The following is a 23,231-nucleotide window of genomic DNA, read 5'->3' as shown; positions in this document are numbered from 1 at the left end:
CATCTGATTAGCTTTATGATGTCAGCGCACCACTGGACCAATTGTCCTTGTGGCAGCTGACCACACAGGAGGATGACATCAGAAGTTATGCAGTAGGTTACTATCTGTATTCATGACTACAAGGCAAGTAGGAGGGGGAATGGTAAAGGACTCTGAACCACTCAAAGCACTGGGGCCTTTTTGAAAGTCGGATGGAGATACATAAACAGATTATCCTTAACAATCCATCTTGAGTATCAGAGTCCAACATACGGAGTGCAGGAGAAGAGGTGAAATGAGCTTCCTTCCGTGAGAATGTAACACGCTCGTTCTGAAATGAGGTAGTACATTTCAGCCTCAAAGGCAGCAATTTGCTCGAATGGAACATTGCTAGTTCCAGGATCTAAAGCAGGCTTTAGTAACGTTGGAGACAGCCGGGCTTTTATGAATTATTATTACCAACACAATGTGATCCATATTACTTTCAGCTTTACAGAAATTCTATTCAGGCACAGTCTCCCACTACAAGCTAGTGAGGACATGCTGATGCTGTGAACTTTTTAATGCCTAAAGGAATGATTGGGAGTTTTACTTACCATATAAATTGGTAAAATGATGCCGTATGCCGGAAGACTTCCTTTTTTTTTTTCCTTCAGTCTCGGCAATTCAGAGAAACTGTTGTGAAACACTGCCACCGGTGGTCATTCAGTATAATCTGCAGATGGAAAAGTCCACTGTTAGCACATTTTCTATAAGCGATACAAAAAAATCTTGATTTTTATAAAGGGTAAACAGATCAATACTATGGAGTCTTTTATTGTGTAAATCAACAGCTCATTAGAAAATCAAATCTCAATTTTAGCTTTTTATCCTCGCATACTTCTCTGCATCCCTTGCCTCATTTGCTAAAACTCTCTAAACAACTGTAGCGCGTACATTAGGACATAGATCAATAGATGTTTTTGCCAGCCAAGTGGCAGTGAACCATTCTCACTTCTTTTGTTTTAGGATATGGTACACCAGTAGCAATTAAGCCAGCTGATAAGTTGAGAGTAAGGGTTATGCCACAGTTCATGGGAATAATAAAAACTATGAATAGCATAATGACCATCTCCATTTTAGCCAATTCCCACCACTTCAGAAATGGTGAAGATGACTCTTATCCTCAAACGTACGTTGATACAAAACGAGAAGTCTCAAAAACTTTCCTAATTTCTTTCATCTTAGTTTTCAGTTGGACATCCTGTCCACCCTGCTACTCATTTAGTTACCAACATCAATGTATCCTACTGCTTGTTAGCCAACAGAGTGGCCCTCATGTCCGACAACATCTTGCTTTAGCTTTATGATGTCAGCTTGCTAGGCAACAGAGTGGCCCTCATGTCAGACAACATCTGATTAGCTTTATGATGTCAGCGCACCACTGGACCAATTGTCCTTGTGGCAGCTGACCACACAGGAGGATGACATCAGAAGTTATGCAGTAGGTTACTATCTGTATTCATGACTACAAGGCAAGTAGGAGGGGGAATGGTTAAGGACCCTGAACCACTCAAAGCACTGGGGCCTTTTTGAAAGTCGGATGGAGATACATAAACAGATTATCCTTAACAATCCATCTTGAGTATCAGAGTCCAACATACGGAGTGCAGGAGAAGAGGTGAAATGAGCTTCCTTCCGTGAGAATGTAACACGCTCGTTCTGAAATGAGGTAGTACATTTCAGCCTCAAAGGCAGCAATTTGCTCGAATGGAACATTGCTAGTTCCAGGATCTAAAGCAGGCTTTAGTAACGTTGGAGACAGCCGGGCTTTTATGAATTATTATGACCAACACAATGTGATCCATATTACTTTCAGCTTGACAGAAATTCTATTCAGGCACAGTCTCCCACTACAAGCTAGTGAGGACATGCTGATGCTGTGAACTTTTTAATGCCTAAAGGAATGATTGGGAGTTTTACTTACCATATAAATTGGTAAAATGATGCCGTATGCCGGAAGACTTCCTTTTTTTTTTTTCCTTCAGTCTCGGCAATTCAGAGAAACTCGGTTGTGAAACACTGCCACCGGTGGTCATTCAGTATAATCTGCAGATGGAAAAGTCCACTGTTGGCACATTTTCTATAAGCAATACAAAAAAATCTTGATTTTTATAAAGGGTAAACAGATCAATACTATGGAGTCTTTTATTGTGAAAATCAACAGCTCATTAGAAAATCAAATCTCAATTTTAGCTTTTTATCCTCACATACTTCTCTGCATCCCTTGCCTCATTTGCTAAAACTCTCTAAACAACTGTAGCGCGTACATTAGGACATAGATCAATAGATGTTTTTGCCAGCCAAGTGGCAGTGAACCATTCTCACTTCTTTTGTTTTAGGATATGGTACACCAGTAGCAATTAAGCCAGCTGATAAGTTGAGAGTAAGGGTTATGCCACAGTTCATGGGAATAATAAAAACTATGAATAGCATAATGACCATCTCCATTTTAGCCAATTCCCACCACTTCAGAAATGGTGAAGAAGACTCTTATCCTCAAACGTACGTTGATACAAAACGAGAAGTCTCAAAAACTTTCCTAATTTCTTTCATCTTAGTTTTCAGTTGGACATCCTGTCCACCCTGCTACTCATTTAGTTACCAACATCAATGTATCCTACTGCTTGTTAGCCAACAGAGTGGCCCTCATATCCGACAACATCTTGCTTTAGCTTTATGATGTCAGCTTGCTAGGCAACAGAGTGGCCCTCATGTCAGACAACATCTGATTAGCTTTATGATGTCAGCGCACCACTGGACCAATTGTCCTTGTGGCAGCTGACCACACAGGAGGATGACATCAGAAGTTATGCAGTAGGTTACTATCTGTATTCATGACTACAAGGCAAGTAGGAGGGGGAATGGTAAAGGACTCTGAACCACTCAAAGCACTGGGGCCTTTTTGAAAGTCGGATGGAGATACATAAACAGATTATCCTTAACAATCCATCTTGAGTATCAGAGTCCAACATACGGAGTGCAGGAGAAGAGGTGAAATGAGCTTCCTTCCGTGAGAATGTAACACGCTCGTTCTGAAATGAGGTAGTACATTTCAGCCTCAAAGGCAGCAATTTGCTCGAATGGAACATTGCTAGTTCCAGGATCTAAAGCAGGCTTTAGTAACGTTGGAGACAGCCGGGCTTTTATGAATTATTATGACCAACACAATGTGATCCATATTACTTTCAGCTTGACAGAAATTCTATTCAGGCACAGTCTCCCACTACAAGCTAGTGAGGACATGCTGATGCTGTGAACTTTTTAATGCCTAAAGGAATGATTGGGAGTTTTACTTACCATATAAATTGGTAAAATGATGCCGTATGCCGGAAGACTTCCTTTTTTTTTTTCCTTCAGTCTCGGCAATTCAGAGAAACTGTTGTGAAACACTGCCACCGGTGGTCATTCAGTATAATCTGCAGATGGAAAAGTCCACTGTTAGCACATTTTCTATAAGCGATACAAAAAAATCTTGATTTTTATAAAGGGTAAACAGATCAATACTATGGAGTCTTTTATTGTGTAAATCAACAGCTCATTAGAAAATCAAATCTCAATTTTAGCTTTTTATCCTCGCATACTTCTCTGCATCCCTTGCCTCATTTGCTAAAACTCTCTAAACAACTGTAGCGCGTACATTAGGACATAGATCAATAGATGTTTTTGCCAGCCAAGTGGCAGTGAACCATTCTCACTTCTTTTGTTTTAGGATATGGTACACCAGTAGCAATTAAGCCAGCTGATAAGTTGAGAGTAAGGGTTATGCCACAGTTCATGGGAATAATAAAAACTATGAATAGCATAATGACCATCTCCATTTTAGCCAATTCCCACCACTTCAGAAATGGTGAAGATGACTCTTATCCTCAAACGTACGTTGATACAAAACGAGAAGTCTCAAAAACTTTCATCTTAGTTTTCAGTTGGACATCCTGTCCACCCTGCTACTCATTTAGTTACCAACATCAATGTATCCTACTGCTTGTTAGCCAACAGAGTGGCCCTCATGTCCGACAACATCTTGCTTTAGCTTTATGATGTCAGCTTGCTAGGCAACAGAGTGGCCCTCATGTCAGACAACATCTGATTAGCTTTATGATGTCAGCGCACCACTGGACCAATTGTCCTTGTGGCAGCTGACCACACAGGAGGATGACATCAGAAGTTATGCAGTAGGTTACTATCTGTATTCATAACTACAAGGCAAGTAGGAGGGGGAATGGTAAAGGACTCTGAACCACTCAAAGCACTGGGGCCTTTTTGAAAGTCGGATGGAGATACATAAACAGATTATCCTTAACAATCCATCTTGAGTATCAGAGTCCAACATACGGAGTGCAGGAGAAGAGGTGAAATGAGCTTCCTTCCGTGAGAATGTAACACGCTCGTTCTGAAATGAGGTAGTACATTTCAGCCTCAAAGGCAGCAATTTGCTCGAATGGAACATTGCTAGTTCCAGGATCTAAAGCAGGCTTTAGTAGCGTTGGAGACAGCCGGGCTTTTATGAATTATTATGACCAACACAATGTGATCCATATTACTTTCAGCTTGACAGAAATTCTATTCAGGCACAGTCTCCCACTACAAGCTAGTGAGGACATGCTGATGCTCTGAACTTTTTAATGCCTAAAGGAATGATTGGGAGTTTTACTTACCATATAAATTGGTAAAATGATGCCGTATGCCGGAAGACTTCCTTTTTTTTTTTTCCTTCAGTCTCGGCAATTCAGAGAAACTCGGTTGTGAAACACTGCCACCGGTGGTCATTCAGTATAATCTGCAGATGGAAAAGTCCACTGTTGGCACATTTTCTATAAGCAATACAAAAAAATCTTGATTTTTATAAAGGGTAAACAGATCAATACTATGGAGTCTTTTATTGTGAAAATCAACAGCTCATTAGAAAATCAAATCTCAATTTTAGCTTTTTATCCTCGCATACTTCTCTGCATCCCTTGCCTCATTTGCTAAAACTCTCTAAACAACTGTAGCGCGTACATTAGGACATAGATCAATAGATGTTTTTGCCAGCCAAGTGGCAGTGAACCATTCTCACTTCTTTTGTTTTAGGATATGGTACACCAGTAGCAATTAAGCCAGCTGATAAGTTGAGAGTAAGGGTTATGCCACAGTTCATGGGAATAATAAAAACTATGAATAGCATAATGACCATCTCCATTTTAGCCAATTCCCACCACTTCAGAAATGGTGAAGATGACTCTTATCCTCAAACGTACGTTGATACAAAACGAGAAGTCTCAAAAACTTTCCTAATTTCTTTCATCTTAGTTTTCAGTTGGACATCCTGTCCACCCTGCTACTCATTTAGTTACCAACATCAATGTATCCTACTGCTTGTTAGCCAACAGAGTGGCCCTCATGTCCGACAACATCTTGCTTTAGCTTTATGATGTCAGCTTGCTAGGCAACAGAGTGGCCCTCATGTCAGACAACATCTGATTAGCTTTATGATGTCAGCGCACCACTGGACCAATTGTCCTTGTGGCAGCTGACCACACAGGAGGATGACATCAGAAGTTATGCAGTAGGTTACTATCTGTATTCATGACTACAAGGCAAGTAGGAGGGGGAATGGTAAAGGACTCTGAACCACTCAAAGCACTGGGGCCTTTTTGAAAGTCGGATGGAGATACATAAACAGATTATCCTTAACAATCCATCTTGAGTATCAGAGTCCAACATACGGAGTGCAGGAGAAGAGGTGAAATGAGCTTCCTTCCGTGAGAATGTAACACGCTCGTTCTGAAATGAGGTAGTACATTTCAGCCTCAAAGGCAGCAATTTGCTCGAATGGAACATTGCTAGTTCCAGGATCTAAAGCAGGCTTTAGTAGCGTTGGAGACAGCCGGGCTTTTATGAATTATTATGACCAACACAATGTGATCCATATTACTTTCAGCTTGACAGAAATTCTATTCAGGCACAGTCTCCCACTACAAGCTAGTGAGGACATGCTGATGCTGTGAACTTTTTAATGCCTAAAGGAATGATTGGGAGTTTTACTTACCATATAAATTGGTAAAATGATGCCGTATGCCGGAAGACTTCAATTTTTTTTTTTTCTTCAGTCTCGGCAATTCAGATAAACTCGGTTGTGAAACACTGCCACCGGTGGTCATTCAGTATAATCTGCAGATGGAAAAGTCCACTGTTAGCACATTTTCTATAAGCGATACAAAAAAATCTTGATTTTTATAAAGGGTAAACAGATCAATACTATGGAGTCTTTTATTGTGTAAATCAACAGCTCATTAGAAAATCAAATCTCAATTTTAGCTTTTTATCCTCGCATACTTCTCTGCATCCCTTGCCTCATTTGCTAAAACTCTCTAAACAACTGTAGCGCGTACATTAGGACATAGATCAATAGATGTTTTTGCCAGCCAAGTGGCAGTGAACCATTCTCACTTCTTTTGTTTTAGGATATGGTACACCAGTAGCAATTAAGCCAGCTGATAAGTTGAGAGTAAGGGTTATGCCACAGTTCATGGGAATAATAAAAACTATGAATAGCATAATGACCATCTCCATTTTAGCCAATTCCCACCACTTCAGAAATGGTGAAGATGACTCTTATCCTCAAACGTACGTTGATACAAAACGAGAAGTCTCAAAAACTTTCCTAATTTCTTTCATCTTAGTTTTCAGTTGGACATCCTGTCCACCCTGCTACTCATTTAGTTACCAACATCAATGTATCCTACTGCTTGTTAGCCAACAGAGTGGCCCTCATGTCCGACAACATCTTGCTTTAGCTTTATGATGTCAGCTTGCTAGGCAACAGAGTGGCCCTCATGTCAGACAACATCTGATTAGCTTTATGATGTCAGCGCACCACTGGACCAATTGTCCTTGTGGCAGCTGACCACACAGGAGGATGACATCAGAAGTTATGCAGTAGGTTACTATCTGTATTCATGACTACAAGGCAAGTAGGAGGGGGAATGGTAAAGGACTCTGAACCACTCAAAGCACTGGGGCCTTTTTGAAAGTCGGATGGAGATACATAAACAGATTATCCTTAACAATCCATCTTGAGTATCAGAGTCCAACATACGGAGTGCAGGAGAAGAGGTGAAATGAGCTTCCTTCCGTGAGAATGTAACACGCTCGTTCTGAAATGAGGTAGTACATTTCAGCCTCAAAGGCAGCAATTTGCTCGAATGGAACATTGCTAGTTCCAGGATCTAAAGCAGGCTTTAGTAGCGTTGGAGACAGCCGGGCTTTTATGAATTATTATGACCAACACAATGTGATCCATATTACTTTCAGCTTGACAGAAATTCTATTCAGGCACAGTCTCCCACTACAAGCTAGTGAGGACATGCTGATGCTGTGAACTTTTTAATGCCTAAAGGAATGATTGGGAGTTTTACTTACCATATAAATTGGTAAAATGATGCCGTATGCCGGAAGACTTCAATTTTTTTTTTTTCTTCAGTCTCGGCAATTCAGATAAACTCGGTTGTGAAACACTGCCACCGGTGGTCATTCAGTATAATCTGCAGATGGAAAAGTCCACTGTTAGCACATTTTCTATAAGCGATACAAAAAAATCTTGATTTTTATAAAGGGTAAACAGATCAATACTATGGAGTCTTTTATTGTGTAAATCAACAGCTCATTAGAAAATCAAATCTCAATTTTAGCTTTTTATCCTCGCATACTTCTCTGCATCCCTTGCCTCATTTGCTAAAACTCTCTAAACAACTGTAGCGCGTACATTAGGACATAGATCAATAGATGTTTTTGCCAGCCAAGTGGCAGTGAACCATTCTCACTTCTTTTGTTTTAGGATATGGTACACCAGTAGCAATTAAGCCAGCTGATAAGTTGAGAGTAAGGGTTATGCCACAGTTCATGGGAATAATAAAAACTATGAATAGCATAATGACCATCTCCATTTTAGCCAATTCCCACCACTTCAGAAATGGTGAAGATGACTCTTATCCTCAAACGTACGTTGATACAAAATGAGAAGTCTCAAAAACTTTCCTAATTTCTTTCATCTTAGTTTTCAGTTGGACATCCTGTCCACCCTGCTACTCATTTAGTTACCAACATCAATGTATCCTACTGCTTGTTAGCCAACAGAGTGGCCCTCATGTCCGACAACATCTTGCTTTAGCTTTATGATGTCAGCTTGCTAGGCAACAGAGTGGCCCTCATGTCAGACAACATCTGATTAGCTTTATGATGTCAGCGCACCACTGGACCAATTGTCCTTGTGGCAGCTGACCACACAGGAGGATGAGATCAGAAGTTATGCAGTAGGTTACTATCTGTATTCATAACTACAAGGCAAGTAGGAGGGGGAATGGTAAAGGACTCTGAACCACTCAAAGCACTGGGGCCTTTTTGAAAGTCGGATGGAGATACATAAACAGATTATCCTTAACAATCCATCTTGAGTATCAGAGTCCAACATACGGAGTGCAGGAGAAGAGGTGAAATGAGCTTCCTTCCGTGAGAATGTAACACGCTCGTTCTGAAATGAGGTAGTACATTTCAGCCTCAAAGGCAGCAATTTGCTCGAATGGAACATTGCTAGTTCCAGGATCTAAAGCAGGCTTTAGTAGCGTTGGAGACAGCCGGGCTTTTATGAATTATTATGACCAACACAATGTGATCCATATTACTTTCAGCTTGACAGAAATTCTATTCAGGCACAGTCTCCCACTACAAGCTAGTGAGGACATGCTGATGCTGTGAACTTTTTAATGCCTAAAGGAATGATTGGGAGTTTTACTTACCATATAAATTGGTAAAATGATGCCGTATGCCAGAAGACTTCCTTTTTTTTTTTCCTTCAGTCTCGGCAATTCAGAGAAACTCGGTTGTGAAACACTGCCACCGGTGGTCATTCAGTATAATCTGCAGATGGAAAAGTCCACTGTTGGCACATTTTCTATAAGCAATACAAAAAAATCTTGATTTTTATAAAGGGTAAACAGATCAATACTATGGAGTCTTTTATTGTGAAAATCAACAGCTCATTAGAAAATCAAATCTCAATTTTAGCTTTTTATCCTCGCATACTTCTCTGCATCCCTTGCCTCATTTGCTAAAACTCTCTAAACAACTGTAGCGCGTACATTAGGACATAGATCAATAGATGTTTTTGCCAGCCAAGTGGCAGTGAACCATTCTCACTTCTTTTGTTTTAGGATATGGTACACCAGTAGCAATTAAGCCAGCTGATAAGTTGAGAGTAAGGGTTATGCCACAGTTCATGGGAATAATAAAAACTATGAATAGCATAATGACCATCTCCATTTTAGCCAATTCCCACCACTTCAGAAATGGTGAAGATGACTCTTATCCTCAAACGTACGTTGATACAAAATGAGAAGTCTCAAAAACTTTCCTAATTTCTTTCATCTTAGTTTTCAGTTGGACATCCTGTCCACCCTGCTACTCATTTAGTTACCAACATCAATGTATCCTACTGCTTGTTAGCCAACAGAGTGGCCCTCATGTCCGACAACATCTTGCTTTAGCTTTATGATGTCAGCTTGCTAGGCAACAGAGTGGCCCTCATGTCAGACAACATCTGATTAGCTTTATGATGTCAGCGCACCACTGGACCAATTGTCCTTGTGGCAGCTGACCACACAGGAGGATGAGATCAGAAGTTATGCAGTAGGTTACTATCTGTATTCATAACTACAAGGCAAGTAGGAGGGGGAATGGTAAAGGACTCTGAACCACTCAAAGCACTGGGGCCTTTTTGAAAGTCGGATGGAGATACATAAACAGATTATCCTTAACAATCCATCTTGAGTATCAGAGTCCAACATACGGAGTGCAGGAGAAGAGGTGAAATGAGCTTCCTTCCGTGAGAATGTAACACGCTCGTTCTGAAATGAGGTAGTACATTTCAGCCTCAAAGGCAGCAATTTGCTCGAATGGAACATTGCTAGTTCCAGGATCTAAAGCAGGCTTTAGTAGCGTTGGAGACAGCCGGGCTTTTATGAATTATTATGACCAACACAATGTGATCCATATTACTTTCAGCTTGACAGAAATTCTATTCAGGCACAGTCTCCCACTACAAGCTAGTGAGGACATGCTGATGCTGTGAACTTTTTAATGCCTAAAGGAATGATTGGGAGTTTTACTTACCATATAAATTGGTAAAATGATGCCGTATGCCAGAAGACTTCCTTTTTTTTTTTCCTTCAGTCTCGGCAATTCAGAGAAACTCGGTTGTGAAACACTGCCACCGGTGGTCATTCAGTATAATCTGCAGATGGAAAAGTCCACTGTTGGCACATTTTCTATAAGCAATACAAAAAAATCTTGATTTTTATAAAGGGTAAACAGATCAATACTATGGAGTCTTTTATTGTGAAAATCAACAGCTCATTAGAAAATCAAATCTCAATTTTAGCTTTTTATCCTCGCATACTTCTCTGCATCCCTTGCCTCATTTGCTAAAACTCTCTAAACAACTGTAGCGCGTACATTAGGACATAGATCAATAGATGTTTTTGCCAGCCAAGTGGCAGTGAACCATTCTCACTTCTTTTGTTTTAGGATATGGTACACCAGTATCAATTAAGCCAGCTGATAAGTTGAGAGTAAGGGTTATGCCACAGTTCATGGGAATAATAAAAACTATGAATAGCATAATGACCATCTCCATTTTAGCCAATTCCCACCACTTCAGAAATGGTGAAGAAGACTCTTATCCTCAAACGTACGTTGATACAAAACGAGAAGTCTCAAAAACTTTCCTAATTTCTTTCATCTTAGTTTTCAGTTGGACATCCTGTCCACCCTGCTACTCATTTAGTTACCAACATCAATGTATCCTACTGCTTGTTAGCCAACAGAGTGGCCCTCATATCCGACAACATCTTGCTTTAGCTTTATGATGTCAGCTTGCTAGGCAACAGAGTGGCCCTCATGTCAGACATCTGATTAGCTTTATGATGTCAGCGCACCACTGGACCAATTGTCCTTGTGGCAGCTGACCACACAGGAGGATGAGATCAGAAGTTATGCAGTAGGTTACTATCTGTATTCATGACTACAAGGCAAGTAGGAGGGGGAATGGTAAAGGACTCTGAACCACTCAAAGCACTGGGGCCTTTTTGAAAGTCGGATGGAGATACATAAACAGATTATCCTTAACAATCCATCTTGAGTATCAGAGTCCAACATAGGGAGTGCAGGAGAAGAGGTGAAATGAGCTTCCTTCCGTGTGAATGTAACACGCTCGTTCTGAAATGAGGTAGTACATTTCAGCCTCAAAGGCAGCAATTTGCTCGAATGGAACATTGCTAGTTCCAGGATCTAAAGCAGGCTTTAGTAGCGTTGGAGACAGCCGGGCTTTTATGAATTATTATGACCAACACAATGTGATCCATATTACTTTCAGCTTGACAGAAATTCTATTCAGGCACAGTCTCCCACTACAAGCTAGTGAGGACATGCTGATGCTGTGAACTTTTTAATGCCTAAAGGAATGATTGGGAGTTTTACTTACCATATAAATTGGTAAAATGATGCCGTATGCCGGAAGACTTCCTTTTTTTTTTTTTCCTTCAGTCTCGGCAATTCAGAGAAACTCGGTTGTGAAACACTGCCACCGGTGGTCATTCAGTATAATCTGCAGATGGAAAAGTCCACTGTTAGCACATTTTCTATAAGCGATACAAAAAAATCTTGATTTTTATAAAGGGTAAACAGATCAATACTATGGAGTCTTTTATTGTGTAAATCAACAGCTCATTAGAAAATCAAATCTCAATTTTAGCTTTTTATCCTCGCATACTTCTCTGCATCCCTTGCCTCATTTGCTAAAACTCTCTAAACAACTGTAGCGCGTACATTATGACATAGATCAATAGATGTTTTTGCCAGCCAAGTGGCAGTGAACCATTCTCACTTCTTTTGTTTTAGGATATGGTACACCAGTAGCAATTAAGCCAGCTGATAAGTTGAGAGTAAGGGTTATGCCACAGTTCATGGGAATAATAAAAACTATGAATAGCATAATGACCATCTCCATTTTAGCCAATTCCCACCACTTCAGAAATGGTGAAGATGACTCTTATCCTCAAACGTACGTTGATACAAAATGAGAAGTCTCAAAAACTTTCATCTTAGTTTTCAGTTGGACATCCTGTCCACCCTGCTACTCATTTAGTTACCAACATCAATGTATCCTACTGCTTGTTAGCCAACAGAGTGGCCCTCATGTCCGACAACATCTTGCTTTAGCTTTATGATGTCAGCTTGCTAGGCAACAGAGTGGCCCTCATGTCAGACAACATCTGATTAGCTTTATGATGTCAGCGCACCACTGGACCAATTGTCCTTGTGGCAGCTGACCACACAGGAGGATGACATCAGAAGTTATGCAGTAGGTTACTATCTGTATTCATAACTACAAGGCAAGTAGGAGGGGGAATGGTAAAGGACTCTGAACCACTCAAAGCACTGGGGCCTTTTTGAAAGTCGGATGGAGATACATAAACAGATTATCCTTAACAATCCATCTTGAGTATCAGAGTCCAACATACGGAGTGCAGGAGAAGAGGTGAAATGAGCTTCCTTCCGTGAGAATGTAACACGCTCGTTCTGAAATGAGGTAGTACATTTCAGCCTCAAAGGCAGCAATTTGCTCGAATGGAACATTGCTAGTTCCAGGATCTAAAGCAGGCTTTAGTAGCGTTGGAGACAGCCGGGCTTTTATGAATTATTATGACCAACACAATGTGATCCATATTACTTTCAGCTTGACAGAAATTCTATTCAGGCACAGTCTCCCACTACAAGCTAGTGAGGACATGCTGATGCTCTGAACTTTTTAATGCCTAAAGGAATGATTGGGAGTTTTACTTACCATATAAATTGGTAAAATGATGCCGTATGCCGGAAGACTTCCTTTTTTTTTTTCCTTCAGTCTCGGCAATTCAGAGAAACTCGGTTGTGAAACACTGCCACCGGTGGTCATTCAGTATAATCTGCAGATGGAAAAGTCCACTGTTGGCACATTTTCTATAAGCAATACAAAAAAATCTTGATTTTTATAAAGGGTAAACAGATCAATACTATGGAGTCTTTTATTGTGAAAATCAACAGCTCATTAGAAAATCAAATCTCAATTTTAGCTTTTTATCCTCGCATACTTCTCTGCATCCCTTGCCTCATTTGCTAAAACTCTCTAAACAACTGTAGCGCGTACATTAGGACATAGATCAATAGATGTTTTTGCCAGCCAAGTGGCAGTGAACCATTCTCACTTCTTTTGTTTTAGGATATGGTACACCAGTAGCAATTAAGCCAGCTGATAAGTTGAGAGTAAGGGTTATGCCACAGTTCATGGGAATAATAAAAACTATGAATAGAATAATGACCATCTCCATTTTAGCCAATTCCCACCACTTCAGAAATGGTGAAGATGACTCTTATCCTCAAACGTACGTTGATACAAAATGAGAAGTCTCAAAAACTTTCCTAATTTCTTTCATCTTAGTTTTCAGTTGGACATCCTGTCCACCCTGCTACTCATTTAGTTACCAACATCAATGTATCCTACTGCTTGTTAGCCAACAGAGTGGCCCTCATGTCCGACAACATCTTGCTTTAGCTTTATGATGTCAGCTTGCTAGGCAACAGAGTGGCCCTCATGTCAGACAACATCTGATTAGCTTTATGATGTCAGCGCACCACTGGACCAATTGTCCTTGTGGCAGCTGACCACACAGGAGGATGACATCAGAAGTTATGCAGTAGGTTACTATCTGTATTCATGACTACAAGGCAAGTAGGAGGGGGAATGGTAAAGGACTCTGAACCACTCAAAGCACTGGGGCCTTTTTGAAAGTCGGATGGAGATACATAAACAGATTATCCTTAACAATCCATCTTGAGTATCAGAGTCCAACATACGGAGTGCAGGAGAAGAGGTGAAATGAGCTTCCTTCCGTGAGAATGTAACACGCTCGTTCTGAAATGAGGTAGTACATTTCAGCCTCAAAGGCAGCAATTTGCTCGAATGGAACATTGCTAGTTCCAGGATCTAAAGCAGGCTTTAGTAGCGTTGGAGACAGCCGGGCTTTTATGAATTATTATGACCAACACAATGTGATCCATATTACTTTCAGCTTGACAGAAATTCTATTCAGGCACAGTCTCCCACTACAAGCTAGTGAGGACATGCTGATGCTCTGAACTTTTTAATGCCTAAAGGAATGATTGGGAGTTTTACTTACCATATAAATTGGTAAAATGATGCCGTATGCCAGAAGACTTCCTTTTTTTTTTTCCTTCAGTCTCGGCAATTCAGAGAAACTCGGTTGTGAAACACTGCCACCGGTGGTCATTCAGTATAATCTGCAGATGGAAAAGTCCACTGTTGGCACATTTTCTATAAGCAATACAAAAAAATCTTGATTTTTATAAAGGGTAAACAGATCAATACTATGGAGTCTTTTATTGTGAAAATCAACAGCTCATTAGAAAATCAAATCTCAATTTTAGCTTTTTATCCTCACATACTTCTCTGCATCCCTTGCCTCATTTGCTAAAACTCTCTAAACAACTGTAGCGAGTACATTAGGACATAGATCAATAGATGTTTTTGCCAGCCAAGTGGCAGTGAACCATTCTCACTTCTTTTGTTTTAGGATATGGTACACCAGTAGCAATTAAGCCAGCTGATAAGTTGAGAGTAAGGGTTATGCCACAGTTCATGGGAATAATAAAAACTATGAATAGCATAATGACCATCTCCATTTTAGCCAATTCCCACCACTTCAGAAATGGTGAAGATGACTCTTATCCTCAAACGTACGTTGATACAAAATGAGAAGTCTCAAAAACTTTCCTAATTTCTTTCATCTTAGTTTTCAGTTGGACATCCTGTCCACCCTGCTACTCATTTAGTTACCAACATCAATGTATCCTACTGCTTGTTAGCCAACAGAGTGGCCCTCATGTCCGACAACATCTTGCTTTAGCTTTATGATGTCAGCTTGCTAGGCAACAGAGTGGCCCTCATGTCAGACAACATCTGATTAGCTTTATGATGTCAGCGCACCACTGGACCAATTGTCCTTGTGGCAGCTGACCACACAGGAGGATGAGATCAGAAGTTATGCAGTAGGTTACTATCTGTATTCATAACTACAAGGCAAGTAGGAGGGGGAATGGTAAAGGACTCTGAACCACTCAAAGCACTGGGGCCTTTTTGAAAGTCGGATGGAGATACATAAACAGATTATCCTTAACAATCCATCTTGAGTATCAGAGTCCAACATACGGAGTGCAGGAGAAGAGGTGAAATGAGCTTCCTTCCGTGAGAATGTAACACGCTCGTTCTGAAATGAGGTAGTACATTTCAGCCTCAAAGGCAGCAATTTGCTCGAATGGAACATTGCTAGTTCCAGGATCTAAAGCAGGCTTTAGTAGCGTTGGAGACAGCCGGGCTTTTATGAATTATTATGACCAACACAATGTGATCCATATTACTTTCAGCTTGACAGAAATTCTATTCAGGCACAGTCTCCCACTACAAGCTAGTGAGGACATGCTGATGCTGTGAACTTTTTAATGCCTAAAGGAATGATTGGGAGTTTTACTTACCATATAAATTGGTAAAATGATGCCGTATGCCAGAAGACTTCCTTTTTTTTTTTCCTTCAGTCTCGGCAATTCAGAGAAACTCGGTTGTGAAACACTGCCACCGGTGGTCATTCAGTATAATCTGCAGATGGAAAAGTCCACTGTTGGCACATTTTCTATAAGCAATACAAAAAAATCTTGATTTTTATAAAGGGTAAACAGATCAATACTATGGAGTCTTTTATTGTGAAAATCAACAGCTCATTAGAAAATCAAATCTCAATTTTAGCTTTTTATCCTCACATACTTCTCTGCATCCCTTGCCTCATTTGCTAAAACTCTCTAAACAACTGTAGCGCGTACATTAGGACATAGATCAATAGATGTTTTTGCCAGCCAAGTGGCAGTGAACCATTCTCACTTCTTTTGTTTTAGGATATGGTACACCAGTAGCAATTAAGCCAGCTGATAAGTTGAGAGTAAGGGTTATGCCACAGTTCATGGGAATAATAAAAACTATGAATAGCATAATGACCATCTCCATTTTAGCCAATTCCCACCACTTCAGAAATGGTGAAGATGACTCTTATCCTCAAACGTACGTTGATACAAAATGAGAAGTCTCAAAAACTTTCCTAATTTCTTTCATCTTAGTTTTCAGTTGGACATCCTGTCCACCCTGCTACTCATTTAGTTACCAACATCAATGTATCCTACTGCTTGTTAGCCAACAGAGTGGCCCTCATGTCCGACAACATCTTGCTTTAGCTTTATGATGTCAGCTTGCTAGGCAACAGAGTGGCCCTCATGTCAGACAACATCTGATTAGCTTTATGATGTCAGCGCACCACTGGACCAATTGTCCTTGTGGCAGCTGACCACACAGGAGGATGAGATCAGAAGCTATGCAGTAGGTTACTATCTGTATTCATAACTACAAGGCAAGTAGGAGGGGGAATGGTAAAGGACTCTGAACCACTCAAAGCACTGGGGCCTTTTTGAAAGTCGGATGGAGATACATAAACAGATTATCCTTAACAATCCATCTTGAGTATCAGAGTCCAACATACGGAGTGCAGGAGAAGAGGTGAAATGAGCTTCCTTCTGTGAGAATGTAACACGCTCGTTCTGAAATGAGGTAGTACATTTCAGCCTCAAAGGCAGCAATTTGCTCGAATGGAACATTGCTAGTTCCAGGATCTAAAGCAGGCTTTAGTAGCGTTGGAGACAGCCGGGCTTTTATGAATTATTATGACCAACACAATGTGATCCATATTACTTTCAGATTGACAGAAATTCTATTCAGGCACAGTCTCCCACTACAAGCTAGTGAGGACATGCTGATGCTGTGAACTTTTTAATGCCTAAAGGAATGATTGGGAGTTTTACTTACCATATAAATTGGTAAAATGATGCCGTATGCCAGAAGACTTCCTTTTTTTTTTTCCTTCAGTCTCGGCAATTCAGAGAAACTCGGTTGTGAAACACTGCCACCGGTGGTCATTCAGTATAATCTGCAGATGGAAAAGTCCACTGTTGGCACATTTTCTATAAGCAATACAAAAAAATCTTGATTTTTATAAAGGGTAAACAGATCAATACTATGGAGTCTTTTATTGTGAAAATCAACAGCTCATTAGAAAATCAAATCTCAATTTTAGCTTTTTATCCTCACATACTTCTCTGCATCCCTTGCCTCATTTGCTAAAACTCTCTAAACAACTGTAGCGAGTACATTAGGACATAGATCAATAGATGTTTTTGCCAGCCAAGTGGCAGTGAACCATTCTCACTTCTTTTGTTTTAGGATATGGTACACCAGTAGCAATTAAGCCAGCTGATAAGTTGAGAGTAAGGGTTATGCCACAGTTCATGGGAATAATAAAAACTATGAATAGCATAATGACCATCTCCATTTTAGCCAATTCCCACCACTTCAGAAATGGTGAAGATGACTCTTATCCTCAAACGTACGTTGATACAAAATGAGAAGTCTCAAAAACTTTCCTAATTTCTTTCATCTTAGTTTTCAGTTGGACATCCTGTCCACCCTGCTACTCATTTAGTTACCAACATCAATGTATCCTACTGCTTGTTAGCCAACAGAGTGGCCCTCATGTCCGACAACATCTTGCTTTAGCTTTATGATGTCAGCTTGCTAGGCAACAGAGTGGCCCTCATGTCAGACAACATCTGATTAGCTTTATGATGTCAGCGCACCACTGGACCAATTGTCCTTGTGGCAGCTGACCACACAGGAGGATGAGATCAGAAGTTATGCAGTAGGTTACTATCTGTATTCATAACTACAAGGCAAGTAGGAGGGGGAATGGTAAAGGACTCTGAACCACTCAAAGCACTGGGGCCTTTTTGAAAGTCGGATGGAGATACATAAACAGATTATCCTTAACAATCCATCTTGAGTATCAGAGTCCAACATACGGAGTGCAGGAGAAGAGGTGAAATGAGCTTCCTTCCGTGAGAATGTAACACGCTCGTTCTGAAATGAGGTAGTACATTTCAGCCTCAAAGGCAGCAATTTGCTCGAATGGAACATTGCTAGTTCCAGGATCTAAAGCAGGCTTTAGTAGCGTTGGAGACAGCCGGGCTTTTATGAATTATTATGACCAACACAATGTGATCCATATTACTTTCAGCTTGACAGAAATTCTATTCAGGCACAGTCTCCCACTACAAGCTAGTGAGGACATGCTGATGCTGTGAACTTTTTAATGCCTAAAGGAATGAATGGGAGTTTTACTTACCATATAAATTGGTAAAATGATGCCGTATGCCAGAAGACTTCCTTTTTTTTTTTCCTTCAGTCTCGGCAATTCAGAGAAACTCGGTTGTGAAACACTGCCACCGGTGGTCATTCAGTATAATCTGCAGATGGAAAAGTCCACTGTTGGCACATTTTCTATAAGCAATACAAAAAAATCTTGATTTTTATAAAGGGTAAACAGATCAATACTATGGAGTCTTTTATTGTGAAAATCAACAGCTCATTAGAAAATCAAATCTCAATTTTAGCTTTTTATCCTCACATACTTCTCTGCATCCCTTGCCTCATTTGCTAAAACTCTCTAAACAACTGTAGCGCGTACATTAGGACATAGATCAATAGATGTTTTTGCCAGCCAAGTGGCAGTGAACCATTCTCACTTCTTTTGTTTTAGGATATGGTACACCAGTATCAATTAAGCCAGCTGATAAGTTGAGAGTAAGGGTTATGCCACAGTTCATGGGAATAATAAAAACTATGAATAGCATAATGACCATCTCCATTTTAGCCAATTCCCACCACTTCAGAAATGGTGAAGAAGACTCTTATCCTCAAACGTACGTTGATACAAAATGACAAGTCTCAAAAACTTTCCTAATTTCTTTCATCTTAGTTTTCAGTTGGACATCCTGTCCACCCTGCTACTCATTTAGTTACCAACATCAATGTATCCTACTGCTTGTTAGCCAACAGAGTGGCCCTCATATCCGACAACATCTTGCTTTAGCTTTATGATGTCAGCTTGCTAGGCAACAGAGTGGCCCTCATGTCAGACAACATCTGATTAGCTTTATGATGTCAGCGCACCACTGGACCAATTGTCCTTGTGGCAGCTGACCACACAGGAGGATGAGATCAGAAGTTATGCAGTAGGTTACTATCTGTATTCATGACTACAAGGCAAGTAGGAGGGGGAATGGTAAAGGACTCTGAACCACTCAAAGCACTGGGGCCTTTTTGAAAGTCGGATGGAGATACATAAACAGATTATCCTTAACAATCCATCTTGAGTATCAGAGTCCAACATAGGGAGTGCAGGAGAAGAGGTGAAATGAACTTCCTTCCGTGAGAATGTAACACGCTCGTTCTGAAATGAGGTAGTACATTTCAGCCTCAAAGGCAGCAATTTGCTCGAATGGAACATTGCTAGTTCCAGGATCTAAAGCAGGCTTTAGTAGCGTTGGAGACAGCCGGGCTTTTATGAATTATTATGACCAACACAATGTGATCCATATTACTTTCAGATTGACAGAAATTCTATTCAGGCACAGTCTCCCACTACAAGCTAGTGAGGACATGCTGATGCTGTGAACTTTTTAATGCCTAAAGGAATGATTGGGAGTTTTACTTACCATATACATTGGTAAAATGATGCCGTATGCCGGAAGACTTCAATTTTTTTTTTTTCTTCAGTCTCGGCAATTCAGAGAAACTCGGTTGTGAAACACTGCCACCGGTGGTCATTCAGTATAATCTGCAGATGGAAAAGTCCACTGTTAGCACATTTTCTATAAGCGATACAAAAAAATCTTGATTTTTATAAAGGGTAAACAGATCAATACTATGGAGTCTTTTATTGTGTAAATCAACAGCTCATTAGAAAATCAAATCTCAATTTTAGCTTTTTATCCTCACATACTTCTCTGCATCCCTTGCCTCATTTGCTAAAACTCTCTAAACAACTGTAGCGCGTACATTATGACATAGATCAATAGATGTTTTTGCCAGCCAAGTGGCAGTGAACCATTCTCACTTCTTTTGTTTTAGGATATGGTACACCAGTAGCAATTAAGCCAGCTGATAAGTTGAGAGTAAGGGTTATGCCACAGTTCATGGGAATAATAAAAACTATGAATAGCATAATGACCATCTCCATTTTAGCCAATTCCCACCACTTCAGAAATGGTGAAGATGACTCTTATCCTCAAACGTACGTTGATACAAAACGAGAAGTCTCAAAAACTTTCCTAATTTCTTTCATCTTAGTTTTCAGTTGGACATCCTGTCCACCCTGCTACTCATTTAGTTACCAACATCAATGTATCCTACTGCTTGTTAGCCAACAGAGTGGCCCTCATGTCCGACAACATCTTGCTTTAGCTTTATGATGTCAGCTTGCTAGGCAACAGAGTGGCCCTCATGTCAGACAACATCTGATTAGCTTTATGATGTCAGCGCACCACTGGACCAATTGTCCTTGTGGCAGCTGACCACACAGGAGGATGACATCAGAAGTTATGCAGTAGGTTACTATCTGTATTCATAACTACAAGGCAAGTAGGAGGGGGAATGGTAAAGGACTCTGAACCACTCAAAGCACTGGGGCCTTTTTGAAAGTCGGATGGAGATACATAAACAGATTATCCTTAACAATCCATCTTGAGTATCAGAGTCCAACATACGGAGTGCAGGAGAAGAGGTGAAATGAGCTTCCTTCCGTGAGAATGTAACACGCTCGTTCTGAAATGAGGTAGTACATTTCAGCCTCAAAGGCAGCAATTTGCTCGAATGGAACATTGCTAGTTCCAGGATCTAAAGCAGGCTTTAGTAGCGTTGGAGACAGCCGGGCTTTTATGAATTATTATGACCAACACAATGTGATCCATATTACTTTCAGCTTGACAGAAATTCTATTCAGGCACAGTCTCCCACTACAAGCTAGTGAGGACATGCTGATGCTCTGAACTTTTTAATGCCTAAAGGAATGATTGGGAGTTTTACTTACCATATAAATTGGTAAAATGATGCCGTATGCCGGAAGACTTCCTTTTTTTTTTTCCTTCAGTCTCGGCAATTCAGAGAAACTCGGTTGTGAAACACTGCCACCGGTGGTCATTCAGTATAATCTGCAGATGGAAAAGTCCACTGTTGGCACATTTTCTATAAGCAATACAAAAAAATCTTGATTTTTATAAAGGGTAAACAGATCAATACTATGGAGTCTTTTATTGTGAAAATCAACAGCTCATTAGAAAATCAAATCTCAATTTTAGCTTTTTATCCTCGCATACTTCTCTGCATCCCTTGCCTCATTTGCTAAAACTCTCTAAACAACTGTAGCGCGTACATTAGGACATAGATCAATAGATGTTTTTGCCAGCCAAGTGGCAGTGAACCATTCTCACTTCTTTTGTTTTAGGATATGGTACACCAGTAGCAATTAAGCCAGCTGATAAGTTGAGAGTAAGGGTTATGCCACAGTTCATGGGAATAATAAAAACTATGAATAGCATAATGACCATCTCCATTTTAGCCAATTCCCACCACTTCAGAAATGGTGAAGATGACTCTTATCCTCAAACGTACGTTGATACAAAATGAGAAGTCTCAAAAACTTTCCTAATTTCTTTCATCTTAGTTTTCAGTTGGACATCCTGTCCACCCTGCTACTCATTTAGTTACCAACATCAATGTATCCTACTGCTTGTTAGCCAACAGAGTGGCCCTCATGTCCGACAACATCTTGCTTTAGCTTTATGATGTCAGCTTGCTAGGCAACAGAGTGGCCCTCATGTCAGACAACATCTGATTAGCTTTATGATGTCAGCGCACCACTGGACCAATTGTCCTTGTGGCAGCTGACCACACAGGAGGATGACATCAGAAGTTATGCAGTAGGTTACTATCTGTATTCATGACTACAAGGCAAGTAGGAGGGGGAATGGTAAAGGACTCTGAACCACTCAAAGCACTGGGGCCTTTTTGAAAGTCGGATGGAGATACATAAACAGATTATCCTTAACAATCCATCTTGAGTATCAGAGTCCAACATACGGAGTGCAGGAGAAGAGGTGAAATGAGCTTCCTTCCGTGAGAATGTAACACGCTCGTTCTGAAATGAGGTAGTACATTTCAGCCTCAAAGGCAGCAATTTGCTCGAATGGAACATTGCTAGTTCCAGGATCTAAAGCAGGCTTTAGTAGCGTTGGAGACAGCCGGGCTTTTATGAATTATTATGACCAACACAATGTGATCCATATTACTTTCAGCTTGACAGAAATTCTATTCAGGCACAGTCTCCCACTACAAGCTAGTGAGGACATGCTGATGCTGTGAACTTTTTAATGCCTAAAGGAATGATTGGGAGTTTTACTTACCATATAAATTGGTAAAATGATGCCGTATGCCGGAAGACTTCAATTTTTTTTTTTTCTTCAGTCTCGGCAATTCAGATAAACTCGGTTGTGAAACACTGCCACCGGTGGTCATTCAGTATAATCTGCAGATGGAAAAGTCCACTGTTAGCACATTTTCTATAAGCGATACAAAAAAATCTTGATTTTTATAAAGGGTAAACAGATCAATACTATGGAGTCTTTTATTGTGTAAATCAACAGCTCATTAGAAAATCAAATCTCAATTTTAGCTTTTTATCCTCGCATACTTCTCTGCATCCCTTGCCTCATTTGCTAAAACTCTCTAAACAACTGTAGCGCGTACATTAGGACATAGATCAATAGATGTTTTTGCCAGCCAAGTGGCAGTGAACCATTCTCACTTCTTTTGTTTTAGGATATGGTACACCAGTAGCAATTAAGCCAGCTGATAAGTTGAGAGTAAGGGTTATGCCACAGTTCATGGGAATAATAAAAACTATGAATAGCATAATGACCATCTCCATTTTAGCCAATTCCCACCACTTCAGAAATGGTGAAGATGACTCTTATCCTCAAACGTACGTTGATACAAAATGAGAAGTCTCAAAAACTTTCCTAATTTCTTTCATCTTAGTTTTCAGTTGGACATCCTGTCCACCCTGCTACTCATTTAGTTACCAACATCAATGTATCCTACTGCTTGTTAGCCAACAGAGTGGCCCTCATGT

The 23,231-nt window shown here is 40.3% G+C and overlaps 1 long non-coding RNA gene across 1 annotated transcript in view; it reads right to left on the bottom strand.

The window, feature by feature from the left end:
* Window positions 1-575: 575 nt before the first annotated feature.
* Window positions 576-23,231, bottom strand: part of LOC146785707 (uncharacterized) — a 56,375-nt gene continuing 33,719 nt past the window's right edge. The window contains exons 26-42 of the long non-coding RNA XR_014970772.1: window positions 22,504-22,625; window positions 21,132-21,286; window positions 19,759-19,880; window positions 18,387-18,507; window positions 17,015-17,169; window positions 15,643-15,797; window positions 14,271-14,391; window positions 12,899-13,053; window positions 11,537-11,659; window positions 10,168-10,288; window positions 8,796-8,950; window positions 7,423-7,544; window positions 6,050-6,171; window positions 4,677-4,832; window positions 3,319-3,437; window positions 1,946-2,101; window positions 576-694 (exon numbers count right to left, since the gene is read on the bottom strand). This is a non-coding gene — a long non-coding RNA (uncharacterized LOC146785707). The remainder of the gene's footprint in view (window positions 695-1,945; window positions 2,102-3,318; window positions 3,438-4,676; window positions 4,833-6,049; window positions 6,172-7,422; window positions 7,545-8,795; window positions 8,951-10,167; window positions 10,289-11,536; window positions 11,660-12,898; window positions 13,054-14,270; window positions 14,392-15,642; window positions 15,798-17,014; window positions 17,170-18,386; window positions 18,508-19,758; window positions 19,881-21,131; window positions 21,287-22,503; window positions 22,626-23,231) is intronic.

This window comes from Triturus cristatus, chromosome 11, assembly GCF_964204655.1.
Source record: "Triturus cristatus chromosome 11, aTriCri1.1, whole genome shotgun sequence".
In the NCBI taxonomy this organism is placed as follows: Eukaryota; Metazoa; Chordata; class Amphibia; order Caudata; family Salamandridae; genus Triturus; species Triturus cristatus.
This window is presented reverse-complemented; position numbering and strand designations above follow the sequence as displayed.